Source organism: Tinamus guttatus, unplaced genomic scaffold, assembly GCF_059628265.1.
Source record: "Tinamus guttatus ecotype Peru unplaced genomic scaffold, ASM5962826v1 Tinamus_guttatus_pri_ptg000374l, whole genome shotgun sequence".
Lineage (NCBI taxonomy): Eukaryota > Metazoa > Chordata > Aves > Tinamiformes > Tinamidae > Tinamus > Tinamus guttatus.
The window spans coordinates 436,161-458,293 of NW_028288908.1; the positions used below are offsets into that span (position 1 = coordinate 436,161).

The window sequence follows — 22,133 nt, forward strand, 5'->3', positions numbered from 1 at the left end:
TCCCTTTCAAATTTGAAGTTCAGTACAAAATAGCTATTGGTTATATTGTGTTCAAATCACTTAAGTTTTATTTTTACTACATTCATGCTTTCTTTTTTATGTTGTATCACACAAATATTTTGTGTATTATTTCAATAACAGATTAATGAAAAAATAATAGAAAAAATCTTCAATTACTGTTGACACTAGTAAAGCCAATATTATAGCTTATTCAACTGGATAAATTTGAAAACTAAAGCCTTATAATCCTTAAAACAATATTTTCAGAGTAATATTTGACTTTCCAAAGAATCTAGGAGTGGAAAAAGCTATAGTAATACAAAGTATATTAAGATATTTCAACACGACATATTTCTGTTTAATCAAGCTTCTATTTAGTAGCTATTCCAAATATATAACTTGAGCTATAGTAAACACTATGTGCAATGAAAAGTATTCCATCTATATGCATGCATGATTTATTAATGAACATGGAAAATTGAAATATATTTAATAATACCATTATGAAATTAAATTTAAGTAAATAATTTTCTCAAGGTCAGATTTGTGTACCAGAGGTCAGCATGCTGTTCTGTAGAGTAGCCAATCTTCATAATGAGTCAAAAGCAGAAAAAAAAATGTCTTTTTTTATCATTTCCCAGTCAACAGTGGTTTAAGTAGCAAGCCTGAGCTAAGCAGAGGGAGCAAAACTATTTGCCAAATTATTCAGGAGACATATTGGGGAGTAAAGGTACAATTGTGTCAAATGTCAGTTTGTTTTCTGATTTGACCCTATGAAAAAAAAATGCAGTTTTGTGCTTTAAATTGTCTTGGACTCTAATATCATAGTTTGACGTTGCCTTTTGTGAGACATATGGGAAAATCAGTCAGACTGATTTTCATTGTTTTCTAAGGTTAACATGGGGGGAGGTGCTGTTCTTGTAGGTTTGCTTTTCTCGCTCTCTTTCTTCTTGGCCTCCAGATGGCCCCACCATCACTAGATAAGGTTCCCAATGTTGCTCAGTTAGACCTGTAGAGGAAACCATGAAGACAGTTAAGCTTGTTCTGGGCAAGTTTCTACATTAGTGATCTCACTAAAAAACTCTGAAAATGCATTAGGAACACTTTTAGATAGTGCATTTACAATATTTGTGTAATGTTTGCCCAATTTAATTTTCTTCTACTGATGTTCTTAAATTAAGAGAAACACAAATTTTCTGTAATTTGCAATATTCCAAATTTTGTAGATGTAACATCCCTTCATATTCATAGGGATGACTTGAGAGTGATTTAGTCTTTTGTATATTAGGCAAATAAAAATATTCAAGTTATATTGAAGTGGACTACCATTGAACTGTATGTGCAAAGTACAGATTTACTGCTGACTTAAAGTTACTGATGTCATTATGTGACCAAATTTCACTGCAGTTCACAAATGACTTGAGCAATAGGCAGAAAATGAACAACAGATTTCCATATATTTTTAACTGAATTTCTTCTGCTTCTCCCCTTTTCCTTGGTTGAAAGATGCTGGCTGCATCACTGATTACTAGTATTTTCAGCCCTTTTTTTCACTGATCTTTCTCTTCCTAACATTTATGGCAATGTTTTCCACATGTTGTAACAGTGTTGTAAAATTACTTACACTGTTGTAGGCAATGTTATATTTCATGGAGATGATACATGGAGTGAGATGAGGAAAATAACTAGGTTTTTCACGTCCAGACATAGAAAAAGGCTATTTTTTTTTTCCTTCTTAAACATGAGACTTGTCATAAAGCATTGTAATGTGCCGGTGAAATAGGCACTAAACTATTAACAGTAAAGCATACTGTGGACAGAGATCCCATTTCTGTATTTTTATCCCCTTTGTCTCTCTTTTCTTAATCACCTGTTTGTTTGTCTGAAATTGATTTGTTAGATTATGTAGATTTTTATCTATAGATTGTTTTATTCTTCTTTGAGATGATATCTGTATCAATTGCTTGTTGCATTGTCAGCCTGTAATCCTCTGGGAGAGCGAGACAGAGTTATACAACCAGTTACTAAGTTTTGAAAATAAAATAAAAAGCAGTTGCTAGGCCTCAGGGTTTGTTAAATTCATTTTTTTTCATATATATATATATATTCATATATATTGAGCCCGGAGACAAGAGAGAGAACCAGGAGAGAGGAGGACTTTCCGCTGGTCGAGGATCACGATCCCAGGCCCTGGTCCTTATGGGGGACTTCAACCACCCTGATGTCTGCTGGGATAATCACACAGCTAGGAGCAGACAGTCCAGGAGGTTCCTGCAGAACATCGCAGATAACTTCTTGATGCAGGCGGTTGATGCGCCAACAAGGGGAGGGGCGCTGCTAGACCTGATACTAACAAACAGAGATGGTCTAGTGGGAAATGTGAAGGTTGGGGGCAATCTTGACTGCAGTGACCACGAGATGTTGGAATTCACGATCCTGCGAGGAGGAAGCTGGACAAAAAAGTAGGATTGAAACTCTGGATTTTAAGAGAGCTAACTTTGACCTCTTCAGGGAGCTCCTTGGAGGAATCCCCTGGGCAAGGGTCCTAGAAGGAAAGGGGGTCCAGGAGAGTTGGACAATATGAAAACACCACTTCCTCCAAGCTTAGGATCGGTGCATTCCTATAAGAAAGAAGTCGAGCAAGGCGGGCAGGAGACCTGCGTGGATGGACAAGGAGCTGTTGGGTAAACTCAATGAGAAAAAGAGCACATAGGTAATGTGGAAGAAGGGCCAGGCCATATGGGAAGAATATAGGAACATTGTCAGAGAATGCAGGGATGCAACGAGGAAGGCCAAGGCCTGTTTGGAATTAGAGTTAGCGAGAGATGTCAGGGGCAACAGGAAGGGCTTCTACAAATACATCAGCAACAAGAGGAAGGCTAGGGAAAATGTTAGTCCTCTGCTGAATGGGGAGGGTGCCTTGGTGACGGAGGATGCAGAGAAGGCAGAGTTACTAAATGCCTTCTTTGCTTCTGCCTTTACTGCTAGGGTCAGTCCCCATGAACTACTGAGTCCAGAGACAAGAGAGAGAACCAGGAGAGAGGAGGACTTTCTGCTGGTCGAGGAGGATTGGGTTAGGGATTATTTAGGCAAACGGGACACCCATAAATCTATGGGCCCAGATGGGATGCACCCAAGAGTGCTGAGGGAACTGGCAGGGGTCATTGCTCAGCAGCTCTCCATCATCTTCGAGAGGTCATGGAGGGCGGGGGAGGTGCCGGAGGACTGGAAGAAACCAACCTCACTCCAGCCTTCAAAAAAGGTAAGAGGGAGGAGCCGGGAAACTACAGACCGGTCAGCCTCACCTCCGTCCCTGGAAAGGTCATGGAGCAGCTCATCCTAGAGACCATCGAAGATGATTAAGGGACTAGAGCATCTACCGTATGAGGAAAGACTAAGCGAGCTGGGCCTGTTCAGCCTGGAGAAGAGAAGGCTGAGAAGAGACTTGATCAACGTGTTCAAGTACCTGAGGGGTGAATGTAAGGAGGATGGGGCCAGGCTCTTCTCCGTGGTGGCCGGTGACAGGACAAAGGGTAACGGGTGTAAGTTGAAACACAGGAAGTTCCACCTCCATATGAGGAAGAACTTCTTTCCTGTGAGGGTGTCAGGGCCCTGGAACAGGCTGCCCAGAGAGGTTGTGGAGTCTCCTTCTCTGGAGATCTTCCAAACCTGCCTGGGTGCCACCCTGTGCCACGTGCTCTAGGTGTCCCTGCTGGAGCAGGGGGGTTGGACTAGATGATCTCTAGAGGTCCCTTCCAACCTCAACCATTCTGTGATTCTGTGATATGGCAATGCAGACCAGCCAATTTATTCTGGTCTCTCCACCTCCTATTTTGTTTTACATTTGGCTTATTCTGTCTGTCTCTACCATTAACGAATTCATCTTGACTCAGTATTAGCATTAGGCCATTAATTGTGTTTAGTGTAGAATTTCCATACAGTTGCTTTTCAAAAGGTTGTCTTTATTGGAGGGGACACTGACAACTGTTAGACAGGAAAAATGAAGTACTGAAAAACACTTTCAGACAGATTATTTTGACAGATTTACTTCAGTATTGTTACAACAGTTGTTTTATATTTTTTCACTGTTCTTTACACAAGGAGAAGTTTACCTCGGTCAAGATAAAATAAAGGAGACTTGTTCTCTTCTCATGGGTTGAATGACTCCCACTGAAGTGATGACCTGTTATTCCTATGGGCTCATCCGTAGCCTAGGGAAGTTAAGGGAGCTCTCATTCACTAGTAGGACCATTTGACAAGATCCTTGCTAAGCCTAAAAGACAGTTTACTATTCTTCTTTAAAAAAAAAATATTGTTTGAACAGAGAGGATTAGTGTCCCCTAAATAAACTGGGAGTTGAGCAGAAGGCAGGGATATAGTTGGTGGAGCATGTCCAGGAGACCTTGTCTCCAGTGGCCTCGAGGCTGGGACACTTTCTCATTGATCGCATGTCTCTAAGAAGCCCAGCCTAAGCAGGTCTGCCTAAGCAGAACTGAGAGCATATTTAGGCCAGGTAATTACCTCCTGGGGAAAAAGTAGGTAATTCGGGTTTTAGTTGGATTATATTGAAGCATATATAGGTATCCTTTTGATACTAGCAAAAAATAATCCTTTGTATATGTTATTGGAATTATAGTCCCTGCAACATCGTTACACTTGCATACCATGTTGTGATATTCCTTCAGGGATTTCTGTCAGCATTTTCCATAGGGAACTCTATACTTTTAAGAAGAGTATATAAATATTATGTATGTAATATGATCAAAGATTTTTAAAATTGCAAGGTCAAGCTCTAAAGTGTATGGGGAAAAAAAGGTCATCTGAGCAACATGAAGTCTGACCTCTGTCCCAGAAAGTGCAGGTATGGCCTTATTAGCTGGAGCTAATATTATACCAATGTAACCACACTGTTTTCAGAATTGGGACTAGCTCATTTAGTGCTGTCTCAGGCATTTATCTGCAACACCCTCCCATGGCACGTAGAAATAGCCTATGATAGCATCTTCAGTTACGTGACTACGCAGTAGTCAGAGCTAGATGCAGCTGCAGTGTACATGAGGAGGGACAAGGACACTGTATGTGACAGTGCTAATGAAGGAACTAATGTTTCCTGTGGTAAGCTGCCTGCTAGGATTTGGGTAGGTGTGAAGGAGACGCTGTGTTTGTGTGCCAGCTGGGGCAGAGCACTCTGAGGTGATGCTGCTCTGAGCAGGGGGTTGGATTAGACAGTCTCCAGGGCCCTCTTCCAACCTCAGCTGTTCTGTGATTTGGTGCAGTTCTGTGAAATAAGGTAAACTCAACAGGTATATGCATGTTTTTAACCGGAGACTCAAGAACTGCGGTGTCAAATCAGGCAGGAGTTTCTTTAGTTTCTTTCCTTTGGTATAAACATGAAATGACATAACGTTTTGCAGCAGCTCGAATTTGAATGAAGCTTTGGGGCCCCAGTAAAAGTGGGACCTGACTCCATTAAGTTGTTTGCTTGGATTGTACACATTTTTTTCCTTCAAAAGGGAGAAAATTAATACTTTTTTGAATTGAATGTTAGGAAATGGAGGGGGTCCTATTACTCTCATAATAATACTCTCAATACTTATGTTTTGAAATGCTTTGTGTGCTAATAGTAGCCCCTTTTTAACAAATGGAGGAAGTTCCTTGTTGACAAAATATGATTTTTTTTATATTCCTAGGCCACAAAGCTGTCAAATTATCAAACATAATTTCTCATCAGATATATCTTGTGTTTGTATTTATGGAAAGTACATATGCCACAGTAACCACATTTGAAAGCTTAATCCTTTTTAAAGTATTTATGTTGGGTTTTTAACACACATTATGGAAAACCTTTGTAAATTGAACTAAAAGGGGGAGGGAATAAGAGAGGGAAGAAAGCAGTGTGGGATTTGAAGAGCAGGATCTTTTTAGGGGATGAATTTTTGGTCCTTAAGCTCTACCATGAAATCACATGCAGGTAAAACTTATATTTACTCAATGGAAATAAAAGAATGGGGACAGAATGCAGTGTGTAGACAATGTGGCAATAAGCAGATAAGATGTTAGTATCATATATCTTTGAATGTTGTTGAAGGAACTAATGTTTCCTGTGCTATAAATTTATCCTGTGAATAAATTTATCCTCTGTGAAGAAACTTTGTTTTAGATTATAAGGATTTGGAGCAAAAGAGGATATGTTTTGGTCCAAATTAGATTAAGGCATAATTGTCAATGGAATAAATAATTCAAACTGTATAATATAACATAAATAATAACTGTATAAATAATTGCTGGTTTTGTTTCACTTAAACAGCAACAACACAACAACTAATGGGAAATGGGAAAACATTCCAAGAGTAAATATGATTTTAAATAAAATGTCAAATTATTTTTATAAGCCATTTAAACAAACTGTTTTGATGTTTGTCAAATTATAGGAAATATACATTTTTGTTACTATAGCCTTAAAGTCTGTATTCAAATAGGTCTCTTAGATTTGCATTAAATTACAAATTTTAAGGCTATGATTAAAAAATAAAATGTTTCCTATAATTTGATAATGAAACAGTCATCTAAAATCTGTTCAAGATCTTTCAGGCAAAAATTTTCACTCAATTGGAATCATTTATTACTTAAAAAAAAAAAGCAGTCAGTGACAGGTACCTTTCCTAATACTGTTAACTCAAGGTAATTGTTAACTTACTTATCAAATGAACTTCGTGTCTCAAAAGCTATACAGTTCTAGGATCCTGCTAGTGTATGTATATTTCTATACTGCTTTTATACTTTATGCTCTCCCAGGACCTAATTTGCTCTAGAATGACGCAATAGAGAGTCTGTGACGCACAGTGAAGTACTGGGAAACCAGAATGGCCAGGCCATGGACAAACTGTTTTCTGGGAATTCAGGTGCCTTAGTCCAAAAGGAATATTATTTAGCTGGAACAGTGCGGAAGAAAACTATTAAAAATGAGTGATTTCTGTGTGTATCCCTTTCCTATTATGTTTAGGACTGATACAAACTAAAATGCCAAGTGTTTCTTGGGAGTAAATATTTGGGTGTTCTATTGAAGACTTGCCCCACTCAGAAGAGTATGATTGTTCTTGTTAATTGTTTAGCACGTTCCCTTTTCTTTATCTGTCTTATTTTGTTGTTGTTAATTAATTAGCAATGCCATACAGATAGATATATTTTACACACACACACACACACACATATGTATTTTTTCACACAAGATGGAAACAGATATCAAACGTTTATTAAAAGAGTCTTCCCATGTTTTAGACAAACTAGTACATTAAAATTATTGTAATGTAAGTGTTGTTGGACCTAGAGGAGCAGTATTTAAGTTGTGTTGAGTTAGTGCAATAGGATAACACAGAAAATTGAACCAAACATCTTGCTATCTCAACAATCTAAAGAACTTCAGAGCAAGTTAGGGTGACAGCTCCAACAAAGCTGTGTCTGGCTCAGTAGGTGCCTTTGACACTCCAATGTCCATTACTTACAGCTATGCACTAAATGGTTATAAGAATGCACTTAATGGGAATTTATCTTAAAGATTTTTTAGAAGAACCAACTGTAATATTGAGAATAGAGATTCTTCCAATCTTCTACTATGTTATAAATGTGAAGGGAAAAGGTAAAAATAGAAAAAAAAAAAAAAAAAAAAAAGACCTGAAGACAAGCTGTGGAAATTGTTTCCCATTCTCTGCAACCCATGGCTTGGAGTATGTGAGGCACAATGTCTTTCAAAGATATGAGATAGAAGACACCAAATAATAGGTTGGTTGGCTAAATACTGCTTCTTCTTCCTTATTGCAGCTGGAAAGCTCCTCATAAAATTTCTGCTCTGTCTTCCACTGCCCTTGACAAGTCTTTGTAGCTGTGTTCTTGCCCTGAAAAAAGGGTCTTTCATCATTTTATTCCAACTCTTGTGAAGTTTCTATGTCAGTTCAGAATTTCTTAAATATCTTCTAATGTCTTAACTTCATAGCTGGGATAGGTTAACCTGCAAGTCAAAGTTGTGTTCTCTTTTCATGACATACTTTCTGAAATACTTCACAGGTACTCATTTCTTCAGCATAAAAGTTTTGAACTATTCTCTTTTCCTTTGGTTTGGTCTTAAGAAGTGGATAGGTTGATCCCCTATAGCTGTGTTTTTATTTATTTATTTATTTATTTTACTTGGCTCCTGTTGCAGTCAGCCTAGGGCCGGTGACAGGGAGCGTCTCCTCAGCAGACAGGAAGCTGAGCAGGAGAGGTGGGAGCTGCATCCACGCGGCCAGCGCGTGACCAGGCAGCGCGTGCTGCCGGGCAGGGTGGTGGCTGCTCCGGGCGCGGAAGCTCTGTAAGTGGTGTTTAACCCTAAATAAAGGTCTGTGGCTCACCCTCACAGAGACCCTGCTCCTCAGTACGTCCGCAAATGGCACCCAACGTGGGACTTGAAGACTAGCTGTCTTTCCGGTTGCACCGCCCAGCTGAACTCCGGGATTCACGCTGAAAGGAAGTGTCCTTTGTGCATGCACTAAAAGCCTCTTGAAAGGAAAGAGGTAAGCGGCTGGGAACTATGGGTTCATACCTAACGAAGGAACAGAAGAACTGAGTCCGCTCCTTCACAAGGTGCAGCAAATGGCGCCCGAACAGGGACAGAGATAGGCGCCAGACATGCTTGTCGCACCGGGGCACAGCTCGCCTGAACAAAGGCTGAAAGGAAGCCGCGCGCACACAAGTGCCTCCTGCAGGACGGAGGTAAGCAGTTGAGAACGATGGGGAACTCCATGGCACAGGAGCAGAAGAATGCGGGAGAGGTGGCTGATTTGAAACAGAGCTTGATATGGGCGCATGAGCAAGAACCGCGTCTAAATACTCATACAGTGTACGACCTGCCAACGTGGGATAAGGTCGGAGTGACACTACGGGATAGGGCAGACGTGGCCGGCGGCGGGGGCCGGTGGCGGCAGCTCCGCGGCCGCCTGGGCTCGCTCGGCTCGGCGCGGCCCTCGGGCGCCAGGACGGGGGGGCGGCGGCGGCGCGGGCCGGTGCCGGTGGCTCCGCGCTGCTCGGCGGGATCCTCCTGTGGGCGGCGAGCGGGCCGCGCCACAGCGCCCCCTGCAGGGCGGCCCGGTACCGAGCTCAGCCTGCCCGCGAGCGGGGTTCTGTGTAACTGCATCGTCATGACCGCTGCGGATATCCTTCTGCTCATGTCCAGTGGCAGTGAGGAAGAAGAGAAGGACTACAACGGTCCTTACTCCAGGAGAATTGCTGGAACGCCTTTTTAAGAAGAGAAAGAAACTGGTCAGAAAATAAACATCCAAGAATACTATCTTAGGAAAATGATGATAAAGAACCCACCGTCAGAATCAGATCAAGAAGAAAAGGAAAATCCAAAAGAGCTACAAAAAATACAGAAGAGTAAATGACCCCATGCTATCCTGTAGAAATGGGAAATGGCACACCTTGTAGCTTCAGACAAAACCTACCCGGATCAAGCACAGTAATGCACACCTGCCATCCAGAAGCTAGGCACGAGATCCTCTCCGTAGCTGAAATGGCAACCTGTGAATATGAAGGGGTTATACTGACCCCTCTGTTATGCAGCCGTCCTAAATAGAGGTTCAGGGCTTCCCCTGTGAATGACATCTTTTGCCAGCCACTACCAGGATCACCACTTAAACCTCATAACCTGAAACAGCTGGAGAAACAGCAAGAATTGATGAAGATGCCTTTTAGAAGAATTGAGGAGGAAGAAATGCATTCAACAAAAGAAATTTTCTTTCATCCATAAACCAGTTGCTGTTGGAAACCACCAGCTATTGACTGTGGGAACAACCCATATCTCCAAACTGATTGATGACCAACTTATAAAGGAGTTTCTTAGTGGTTTCTACTGCTTCCATGGGGAGGGGGGGGAGGGTGGAAGTAGGAATTCTGCTATGGCAAATATGTTGCCATGAGGATAAGGAAAGCAGACAAGGCCCTGCCAATGCTGCAACATTTTGGTGGAAAAGAACCAACCCAACCTAGTAAAGTCATGGTGGAAGTGTGGGACCTGGGGACGGGCTGGTGGGGAAAAGCAGTACCACTGATAACATGGGGGCAAGGGTATGCTTGTGTCTCCACAGATCAAGGCCCGCAGTGGATTCCTGCGCGATGGGTCTGACCAGCACTAGCGGTGGCCTCCTCTTCCCTTTCTTCATTATCCTCACCAGAACCATAATGGCAAAAAAACCCAAAGGAGGATATGTTGCAGTCAGCCTGGGGCCGGCGACAGGGAGCGTCTCCTCACGGGAGCTGCAGCCACTTGGCCAGCACGTGACCAGGCAGCTCATTGGACGGTTTCGCGTGTGGTCGGCGTGGGATCTCCTGCCTGATTGGCTGGTTGGGTTGCTGGGCTCCTTGTGCTGCCGGGCAGGGTGGTGGCTGCTCCGGGTGAAGAAGCTCTGTAAGTGGCGTTAACCCTAAATAAAGGTCTGTGGCTCACCCTCCCAGAGACCCTGCTCCTCAGTATGCTCGCAGGTTCCCATTTTTGTGGTATGGAAATAACTAAAAATATAAATAATATTTCTCATGGTTTCTTCTGCATATCATTTAGGGGGGGGAAAAAAAGTGATTGATTTTTTTCACTGGGAAGATTATGGGAGGAGAGTTTGTTTGGTGCTTGTGCATGTGTATGAGAGAGTTATTTGGCCAAGGTGTATTGAAATTTTTGCTTCTGATTTATTTCTGAATATGGTGAATGGCACTGATTTTCACATAACGGAATATAACTTTCTACCACAAATGAATATTATTTTATTTTGGATTGAGAAAGACACGTGTACTGTTTTACACTGGGTAGACATTGAGATGTTGTACCAGTTGGTGAGATTTCAGTGTGGCTTTCTAATATAATATAAAATATATTTCATGGTCTATGAATTTTCATAGCAAGAAAGATGCATTTACAATTGAGACCAGAAGTAAAACTTAGATATGTACATTCTTCTAACACTTAAAAATGGCAAACGATACCAGCTGCTGCGATTTCCAGTCTCCTGGTGAAATGTAACATGGAAGTCATAGCTGAAACTATTATTTCACTGCCTGCAAGACTAATCTGCTATTGTGTCCATCAAGAATTTCATGATGGAAGAAGATAATTGACTAAAATGCTCCACAAACTGGCAGCAAGATGCTTTATTTTCTGTAACAGCATAATTTCTCTACCCATTGTAGCTTGATGTAGGGAATACTACCAGTTTTATTGGCAGTATTTTAATACATTTAAATGTAAATAGTTATTTTAATTCAAAATAAGATTCTGAATAGATCTTCTTAGGGAATCAATACATTTGAGTAATTTTAATATATCTTTTTCTACATTTCAAAAGAGAGAGAGGAAAATGTGTGTTCCGTCTTCAATGAGGATGGTGAACTATTAGAGATGGCAGCAAGGCAGGATTGCCAGACACGGTATTCCTCTCGCTCAGGATGAATATAAATTAAATAAATCTATGGAGGGCAAGATTGTACCACATAAAGCTCAAGTGTCCTCAGTTTCAGGGCTCGTGAATGGACTGTGTTGGGTCCGGTTTTCGAATTGACGGAGAAAGAGGCAAACACCATCGATATATTGTGCTTTTTAATAATAGGAGAAAGATAATAAGTATTACCAGCTAGCTGGGGTCCGGGCTTTCCCACGCAGGGGTCACACCACGGACCCCGACCGCTTCGGTCGTCCCTCTTTTATACCGTTCTTACCCCAAAAATGTTCCCCCTCTCGTTTTCCTGTTCTGCTTTCATGTCAATGTTATCTATATTTTATTGCTGACTGGGACACCTGGATAGGCAACCCCTTCATGCAGAATGTCCTGACCTGCCATATATCAGGAGTCCTTGCAGATAGGCAACCCCTCCATGCAGAGCCACCTGTCATGCCATTTTTCAAGAGTCCTTGCACTTTGAGACTAAGTATTGACTAGCTTATTAGCACACTCTACATTAACTATTTAATCCCTACAACTGACTTCAGATAACCCACTTGTCACAAGACATCTCCAATAGTAGAACTATCAAAATATACCAGATTCCACACAGCTGTTTCAGATATAAATAAATATCTGATAAAAAGGGTTAATGGCTGCTTCTTCCACATGTGTTTCAATTCTCACCAAAATCAACAAGAGCTCAATACTGTGTGGAAAATCTCGCTGTCAAGAACTGAATGTCCAAAAAGGAGACAGAGGAGTCCTAAAACTTTATTCGAATAAAGGGAGAGTCCACCGGGCATATCCCTGTGGGGTCTCTCAAATTGCTGGGGGATGCAGCCCCCCTTTTATCCTAATTTCCCGACTGAGGGACGCCCTCTCCTGGACTCCCACAGACCCAGCAACCCAGCGTTTATTTTCCAGACCCACTCCCAGCCAGCGGTACAGATCTACGGAGAGTTAGCCGGGGCTTTCCATCCTCTTCCTTCAACTGAGAAGTCCAGACTTCTGGAGTCTTGGAAATCTTAACTCTGGTATGATGAGTCCATCCATGCTCAGCTGTCTTGATTGATGTTTCTGTGTTTAGTAATACCTGGTAAGGTCCACGCCACTTTGCTAGCAGTGGTGCTTCTTTCCATTCTTTTTCCAAGACCCAATCCCCTGGTTGGATATCATGGACTGCAAAATCCAAGGGGAGGGTCTGTGCAAGCTGGGCTTCCTGTCGGAGAGACTTCACAAGAGAAAGTATTCTGGCCACATATTGCTTTAAATATATATATCACTTATCTCCACCTCCTTGCCAGGTTGGGTGTTAGCAGGATAGGGAATCCCAAACATTATTTCAAAGGGGGACAGCTGAATGTCTCCCCTTGGTTTTGATCTTATTCTTGCTAAAGCTAATGGGAGAAGTCGTGTCCACGGCATCTTAGTTTCTAACACAAATTTTAAAAGATGCTTTTTAATGTTCCCGTTCATCCTTTCCACTCTACCAGAACTCTGAGGATGCCAAGGGGTATGCAAGTCCCATTGAATCCCTAGGGCAATCATGAAAACACATTGTCCCCATCTGGCCAAGGAATATATCTCAAATCTTTCCTAGGTCAAGTCTGGAGATACGCCACCCTCCGTGCTTCTCCCTTGGGGCCAGTCAGGCAAGAAGCTGGGTTAAACCCTCCCCCACTTCTTAATTTTAAATCTTGTCATCCATTCAGAAGCCCCTTCAGGTAGCAAGGCCCTGACCAGGTATGGGACCTTTACAACATGGGATCCCCCTGTGGTCAGTTTTTGGACCTCAGTTACCATTAGGGCCGTACCTGTGCAATTCTGCAGACAATAAGGCCACCCCTTAGCCACTGGGTCTAACATTTTAGAAAAATAAGCTATTGGTATTCTCATGACCCCATGCTTTTGCACTAAAATTCCCTTGCCATGGCTCTGTTTGACATCCACATATAATTCAAATTCTTTCTCTGTATCCCGAAGAGCTAAAGCCAAAGACTTGGTCAATTTATCTTCTAATTTTCTAAAGCTCTGTTCTCCTTCTCATGTCCATACCACAACATTGGGGCTGTTTTGGGTTAAACCTCCAGCCAAAATATGCCCCAAATATATATATACAGCAGTTTCCTTCACCACCCTCTCTTGTTCACCTGATAGGGGCAAGTCATACTGCAATAACCTGGCTCCTGGGGGTGGGATAAATTCCTTCAGTATTTTCTGCAAGGCTTGTCCAAATAGGACCGGTGCCTTGGTGTATCCTTGCAGGAGGATTGTCCATGTCAATTGCTGTTTTATCATTTTCCTGGAACTGCCCACACTTCTGAGTTCACTTCAGCCTAGCTTTATCAGACACTTTGCACAAAGTTACAGTAGTGCTAACTTCTTTATCATCCCCCACAATATCAATTGACATTCCCAATCCAGCCATCAACTCCAACCCCTCAGCAGATTGCCTCTCTCTTTTGTTACATAGATTCCTCTAGATGTTGCCCTTAACCATATTGACGCACATTCTTTCTCGATGAGACCCTTCTCAGTATCACTGAGATACTGGCACAAAACCTGACAAAGACCAGGATCGTCGTCCGACCCTACAGGGGGCCACCTAAATCCCCCTGGTAACTTATATTCTGGCCAAACAAAACAATATTTTATCATTAGTTCCTTGGTTATTTCTGGGGGAATGCACAAGTTATCCCAAACCCCCAAAAGTCTCCCCAAGGGACTATATGGGGATAAGTTGAGGTCATCATTCCTTTTCCCAGCACCCTCTTTTGCCTTCCCTTCGCTGCTCTCCCTGGATGTCCATGTCGGGGTCGCCACCCCTTTTGTTCCCCACTGTCCCATAGTACTCACCAGTGAGATTTCAATGGTCCTTTCCGTCAAACCTGGTCCTTTCCATCAGACTTTAGCGCTACCCGGTAGGTCCTTTCCTTCAGACCTAGTCCTTTCCGTTGGACTTAGCGCTACCTGGAGGTCCTTTCCGTCAGACTTAGCGCTACAGGGAGGTCCTTTCTGAGCGGAATGCTCAAGTTTATGTATTCATCAATAAGGGGATTTCTCCACAGTTTGGCTGAAGAGCAGGACAAAGGGAGGGGAGACTGAGTGGAGCCATGAGGGAGTGTGACAAAAAGAGCCATCTGCAAGGAGATGGGGGCCTTTACAAAGGAGGGAAATAGGGCAATTCCCCCACATTCTTCAGCAAGGTGGGACAAAGGAGTTGGTGACCTCAGGTGAGAACAGATGGCGGGAGGCTGGAGTTCGGTGTAGGCGGGCCGGGAAGGCTGTAACTTCTGAGTACCTTGGCCAATGGGGAAAAGGAGAGGGCGTCCCTCGGTCAGGAAATTAGGATAAAAGGGGGGCTGCGTCCCCCAGCAATTTGAGAGACCCCACAGGGATATGCCCGGTGGACTCTCCCTTTATTTGAATAAAGTTTTAGGACTCCTCTGTCTCCTTTTGGACATTCAGTTCTTGACAGCGAGATTTTCCGCACAATACAGGTATGAGATTAGGCTGTGTGATAATGGCTTATAACTAGCCTAGCATGGATATTACAAAAGATAAAAACACAGTTTTTATTGGCCAGAATAGCCACTTCTACTTCATGCCTGCTTTATCACTCGTAGCTTTCTCTATCAAGACCTGAAAACAAATGGTCAGTCTCGTCATCATCAGATACTAATATTTTACACTACTAATATTAATTATGTTCCATGAAGAGCAAGCACAGGGAGAAAACCTCTTTCAGAGAAAGTACAATTTATTATTTCTCTTTTCCTCAAGTTACATAGGTTACAGGGGATGTACTTAAAATTGAAAAATACTCCTTAAAAATTGAGGGACTTAAGGACCTGTTGAAGGGGGAGACCACCACAACTGCAAGCACATCACATAATATAAGAGAATATGCCATAGAGCATATTAGGGCTAAAACCCTAAATTCCTTACAGAAAATCTGCAGTAAAATACTGGGAGGAATTTAGTTTTTCATCACAAAATTGTTTCTATTAGTTGTTTATAAAGACATTGTCACTTCCTTTTTCGCTCTTTCAGCTCATAGCATTATTTTTAAGAAAAAAATGCATTCAGGCAGAAGTTTGAAAATTATAGCAATTATTTATGGAAGAAAAATATGAATATGTAGAAAATATTTTCATCTAAGTTACATGAATCATCTCTTAAATCACATTAACTTATAATTCCATTTAACTTTAAGCATCTTTTTCTGTCCTTTTCTCACTGTTGCCTTATTTCCTTCTTATATAATACCTGGGAGGGCAAAAAAAAATACATTCTTTCTTTAGGATTGCTTGTTTTTTTTTACCAGAATTTCTCTTGAAAATATAGTGCTTCTGTAAAGCTTTCCAGTGCTAACTCACCACATGATAATAGATAAGCTCAAGAGCTTGTGTGCTTGGGGTCTGAATATTTACCTGTGTTAGGGTATTTGAATGGCAGTCGATGTCTGATTTCGATTAGATATGAATACTGTCATCTTATTATCTCAGTAAGTACTAATGATTAAATTTAGCTATTTTAATATCATTAAGTTTGAAAATGCATATTTTCAGCTAATACACAGCTGTACAATTAAAGTTTTCATTGTTTGACAATAAGTTCCATACACGAGGACCCAAATACCAGGTTTTCTGTAGGAAATAATATGGATATGGCAGTCATATGCCAAAGACCCCTTTTAATTCCAACAACTGCAGTTTCTATTTATTTTTATTCCATGTAATTAATTATCATGTAACTTTGCTCAAAGCATTAGGAAGATGCAGCAGATGTCAAAAAACTACATAGGCATTACTATGAATGCATAACATTCTACTATAAATACTGGGGTGACCTTCTCTGCAAATTTACTTTTCCAAAAACGACATGCTCAGTCTCTCAAATAGTGCCAATAAGGAGATTTTTTGAAGTTTAAAATGCCTCTGAGATTTTAAAAAGTTTTATTCATGCTAACTGTCATTTTTTACAAAGCTTTTTCCCTCTAACCTTTTTACACTTCTTAAAGGTATGGAATAAACTTAGTAATTAATCAAATACTATCTATTGTAAGTCTATTAGGGAGTAATCTTAAGGAATAAACTCCTTAATGAAACCTCTTAAAAGGCAGCAATCTGCAACAGGTAAAATCTCTGCTGCTTCTGAAAATCTCCATATGGAGATTGCTGGATATGTTACACTTCTGATTTAGTATGCCACTGCTTTGGCATTAACTGCATATACTTCCTTTTGATCAAAAAGCACCTAAATACTTATTCTTATTTATTTTTTATATGCCTCCATATAAATATATGTGCAAGTTACAAAATATATGCAATATTGCAACAGAAAATCAATGCAGTTAATGTATGAACATATATTAAATACACTCATGCTAAAATGCTCTGCATGCTTTTTAAAAGATGTGTAGAAACAGATTTATCTCTGCAAACATGTTTACTGCTTATTTAGCTTTTTTTATAGTTGAGAGATGGAAGTATTGTGGAACAGTATAGATCTATATATAGCTAGATGTATTGATGCTAATTATAAGCAAGGATAGCACGTTTATACTTTGCTAAGGAAACCTGGGGAATCCTTGGATCTTCCTAAGGCACTGCATTCGCTTACAGATGCACAAGCCAAGACATCTTCCTCTCTTGCCTTTTATATAGCAGGGAAATCAAAAGCTCTACTTGTGCTGACTGTCCTGTTTGACCTCATGCCCTAAGCCACAATCTAGGCTCATCTAATAGCAAAAAAAAAAAAAAAAAAAAAAAAAAATCACTGATTTCTTTATTTATCTGTGCAAAAGCATTGCTGTATCTATCTAGCTGAATAAAAGATATGTTGCTAGGGTTTTTGTCCTTGACTAGCCACAAGCAACACAGAGAGGGACAGCATATGGTGAAAAGTTTATAGGCAATTCTGTTCAGATGTGCACAGAAATGTCACGTGCATTATTCGTTATTTCTGCAAATTTGAAAAGAAATATTTCAGATGTTTCATTCTACAAGTTCACAAATACTAGTGGCTTGAAAACTGTCCTTTTGCAATTCCAGCCTAAAGCTTACAAAAGTGATGATATTTTATACTAAATGTATGCTTTCCTTTAAATCTGAAGAATGTCCTGAAAGTTGGGTTTACCAAATTTCTGGGCTTACCAATTTTCACAAATTCATGTTGTGATTAAACGAACTGCAGGCAAAATATAGACGGTGGTATGATGGATAGGTTCAGGTATCTCCAGTATGCTTTTGGAATGCCAATTTAATTTAATCTTCCAAAATACAGCCACACTAAAATAAATATATGCCAATCAAGCTATTTGGAAGTCTCTTAGAGCCAAGTTACTAATAATTTGAAATAACAGAAGTTGCAGGTTGCCTGTTCAGATAATGAAGCTGGTATTTTGAAAGTAATTCATGATGGTAATATTTCATTCACTTTGCTTGAACCGGCTACTGCAAGGCTGGATTTGAGCCAATTACTATTGCCAAAACAATTGTCACACATTTTAGATCTGCTAGTAAAACATGTTCCATTTTGGACAAATTTTGGAATAGTAAATGTTGACTCTCTCTCCATTTGAGCGCAGACACCTGTTTGGCATCCCACTTAGAACAGCGAAGATAGGCCGGGGTCTTCTCACACGCTGCCCAATAGTCTCTTAAAAACCAACACCCTCTGCAGACTTTACACATAAGAGTGGAACTATTTCAAAAATTAGATGAGCGACCAGGTGTTTGTCAAGCTCCTTTCCTAGATCTTTAATTTATGGATACTGTTAAGCAAATGCATGGGAGACATTTTTATCCTCATTGGACTTGTTTAAATGCTTTAAAAATAGATACTTTTTGATAAAATGATAATGTAATGTGTTAGTAATAACTTTCATAAAGTGAACACTAAAGAATGTCCAAACTGGATGACATTGAAGATTTTTACCAACAGTAACATTTCAGATTCAATGAAATGTGCTGACAAGTATGAAGTCACCATCTTTAAAAGGAATCTGCTGATTTATTGTTAAGTTAAGCTTCCATTAGCAAAGACTGCTTATTTCCTGTGTGTTATATTTCAAGTAATAACTGTTTTAAATGTATTCCATTTAGCAATTGTAGTTGTCTTCTTTCTGAGGAAACCCCTCTAACTTGAAAACATTCAGCAAATCATATTAATTAAAATGAATCAATTGGACTGGTAAAGTGGTGGTTTAGAGTGACTCCAAGGACCATAAATTCAAATTAAGGGCTGCACTGCCTCTTCCTAGGTTTGAAGAGGCTCCTTGGTACATTAGCGAAAGGGAAGGAGGAAGCCAGGCGCCTTGTTGGTCAGCATTCATCGGGGATGCTTACGCGAGGAATTGGCTCGCATGGCCAGATGTTGTAAACATCTCATAAATGAGAAAGTGAAGCAGGCAGCCATAATAGTAATTACTTGTAGCTAATAGTAATATTCCAATGAAGGGAAGTATGATAGGAGGGCCGTTGGGGTATTATCAATTACTGCAACACTTTGATCGCAGATGTAGAGTGTATATCATTTCATGCAGAGTATGCTCTGCTACTTCTGCTATTTACTCAGGCCAGGAAGTAATGTTAGCTGTCAGATTCATTTTTTTTAAGGTAAAGGCCTGACAAATATATGTCATGTATATACATGACAGATATATGCATGTTCATTGAATATATTTTTCCTAGATGTACTTTACCTATAAAATTATACTACACAATGCTACTTTTACTGGTTTTAGTAAGCTTTTAAATATAGTTACAAAAGATAAACATCATACCTTCCTGCCAATAATGATTGCCCTTTTTTGCAATGTGTGATGAATGCAATGTACTCATCCCATCATTCCATATTCTGTTTGATTTATTCACCAATCTGTAAAGTTGCATAGTCAAATGGTGCAAACCTGGCATTTTGCAGTCTGAATGAGCACATAAAAAGTGTGAGGGCAGGATTAAAATGTTGCTCTCACATTAGTCTCCTGAAAGCAGTCCTTGTCTTTCTGTTCCTCTCTCTGTCTCCTACTTTATAGAATCCTCCTGTGGATTAGTTAGAGTCTACTGTATTTAATACTTGGAAATCTGATTTCTGTATTCGGTAATTGTGCTGCTTGTATGCTTTACATTTTGTCTTTGCCTGGTATGAATTGTGAGCCTACACTTCATTATCCGTCTAGAACAGAAAGAGATTAATATTGAAGGGATGTCAAGCTCTTGAAAATCTTCAAAATTTCACAAAAGAGATCATGTTACTGAGCTTACCAAAGGCATAATGTGAGAGGAGGCAATCTGCTTTCCTCCACTTTCTTAAAGGGGGACTGTGTTTAACTGGCTACATATCTGGCAATATTTCTGCATTTATTACCTTTTTTTTTTTTTTTTTTTTTTTTTTTTTTTTGCTAGAGGATGCTGTGTGACCCTTAAGATGTTTTGATTCAGCTGCTAAACAAGAGCAAAATCATCATCTTGTTATTTTTCACTTTTTCCTTTTCGGTTTCAATTGTATTAGAATTTTGTCCTAAGTTGGAGTTGAGCATTGACATGGAGAAAGGGAGGATTGTGATACATTATTTTTTGGGATGATAGCTATGCCAGGCTGTGGTTTTGCTGAAGAGAATGATGATCATTCACGTTAAATCTTTGAATGCACCAATACACTAGATATGAGTAAGATTTTGGTGTAGTTTTGACAGTTTGTGTCAGTTGTCTCACAAACATACTAGTGGAGTTGGACGACACTTTTGGGGGTTGTATTTTGTATGATTCAGTAATTTCAGCAGATGTATACCACAGTTTGGGGAGCAATGAATTGATTATAACATTTTTTTTTACCGTCTTGCTTGTTCTAAAATCGGTTTAAAAATGCGTAAGAACATTAATAAGTTATTTTTCTTTCAGGTGGGAGATGAGGGAAGGTGCAGATCTTGAAGATGACGAGAAAGCCATGGTGGAACACTTACTTAAAAAAAATGTTTGTTTCGCCCAGAACACTCCTACCTCAGAGGATAAAGAAGAATAATTACTTTGACAGATTTCAGATAGCACCTTTTTCTGAATTCTACATGATTAACTTAATAGTTATAGTTATAACTGACAGGACTGTAAAGCTTGGGAATATATATCGTGAGTAGGAATTTTTAAACTAAAGAATGTTCCCCTGTTATTGTCTAATCACCCCATTCAAGCCGCAACTGCTACCACACGTACAAGGCAAGCCACAATAGATGAAAATGTGCGTGTCTCAAAAGGACTCAGGTGCATCTTGATACTCTGGAGGCAGAAACCCAAATGACAACCCAAGAACTGTTTTAAAATTCTAGAACTCACAGTGGCTTCTAAAAATGATATTCCTGTGGACATGTTCTAAGCAAAAATTGCTGATATGTTTGTATCTACCAGAGCCACAGTCAGCCTGCAGCAAGGTAGTGTCAGATCAGAGCTCAGGTGGCTTTTTTTCTCCCTTGGTGCTCGTGTTCTAGTTAGTATTGACACTAAATCATCCCAAAAGTATGAGAAGGGACAGGCATCAGCCATAGGTCTACAGTTTCCTCTTAGTACAGGGTCCTTTGTGAGCTGCTCTGAGAGAAGAAGCAAAACTGCACCAGCCTTTATTGCTCTCATGAAGGCAAAATATTCCTAACTCAACATCCTGTAAGCTATGGTTTAAAAGGCACATTATAGTGAAACCTGTTAGCAGCATTTAAGGTTTTGAGATGCATCTTTTTATCAAAAACCAACCAACCAAACAAACAAACAAAAAGTTTATGCACAGGGAGTGCTCAAAGTATTCTAGTGAGTTCCCTAGCGATCTGAGAAGTCAAAATAATAATGAATTCAGCATTTGTTTCTGATATAGTAAAATGTCATTTAAAAATTAATCTGATATATTCATTTCCCCAATATTAAACTTTTTTTTTTCTTTTTAGTAAAAGATATTCCTCAAAGATTAAAAATAGCTATTTGAATAGATAGGTGGCTGTCGTGGAAATAGTTTTTATACAAAAGGTGTAGCTCTGTAAATATAGTCCATTATTTTTCTGTTTGCTTCTTTTATTGGAGGTTCCAGGTAACCCTTTCCTCTGCTTGATGAAGGATCCTGGCAAGAGCTTGACAAGGCTCTAACCTGAGCTGCAGCTGGGCCTGTTCCCCCTGCTAGAGCACTGCTGCTTCTCATGGATGCTATTGTGGGCATAACTCAGACCACTTGAGCAGAATGAATGTTAGTTTACAGTGATGTTAACACTGAAGAGCTGAGCCCAAAGAATCCTTTTCTTTTCCCTAAAGGCTTCAGTAGCATCATGGGAGACCATAACAGTAATGCTGGCATAGCATCTAATCTGAAATGCAGTATTTCCTCATCTTAATTGGTCTTCTTTATCAGGTGTATAAAATATTGGACCATTTAAAATGAAAATGAGGACTGCTGCACCTCACAAGTCTCTAGAGATCTTATTACAAAACTGCATCAGTGAAAGGGAAGTGAGGCACTGGTATTTCAAAAATGTTTAGGATATTATTTATAAAAAGAAATGGACCTTTTCCTCTGCCATTAAGATAGTCAGATCATAAAGAAGTGACGAAGGGGGAAAAAATTTTTCCTTGCTCTGTATTTCAACTTTAAAAGATTAGTTGTGGTTTTAAGGCTTAGAACCTGGTGACAGGG

At 40.1% G+C, this 22,133-nt stretch overlaps 1 pseudogene across 1 annotated transcript in view; it reads left to right on the plus strand.

Annotated features, from left to right (window-relative positions):
- The window catches only part of LOC104566650 (uncharacterized protein KIAA0825-like), a 284,921-nt pseudogene extending 264,324 nt beyond the window's left edge, over positions 1-20,597 (plus strand). The window contains exon 14 of the transcript XR_015913687.1: positions 20,369-20,597. The product of XR_015913687.1 is annotated as an uncharacterized protein KIAA0825-like (transcript). The remainder of the gene's footprint in view (positions 1-20,368) is intronic.
- The last annotated feature ends 1,536 nt before the right edge of the window (positions 20,598-22,133 follow it).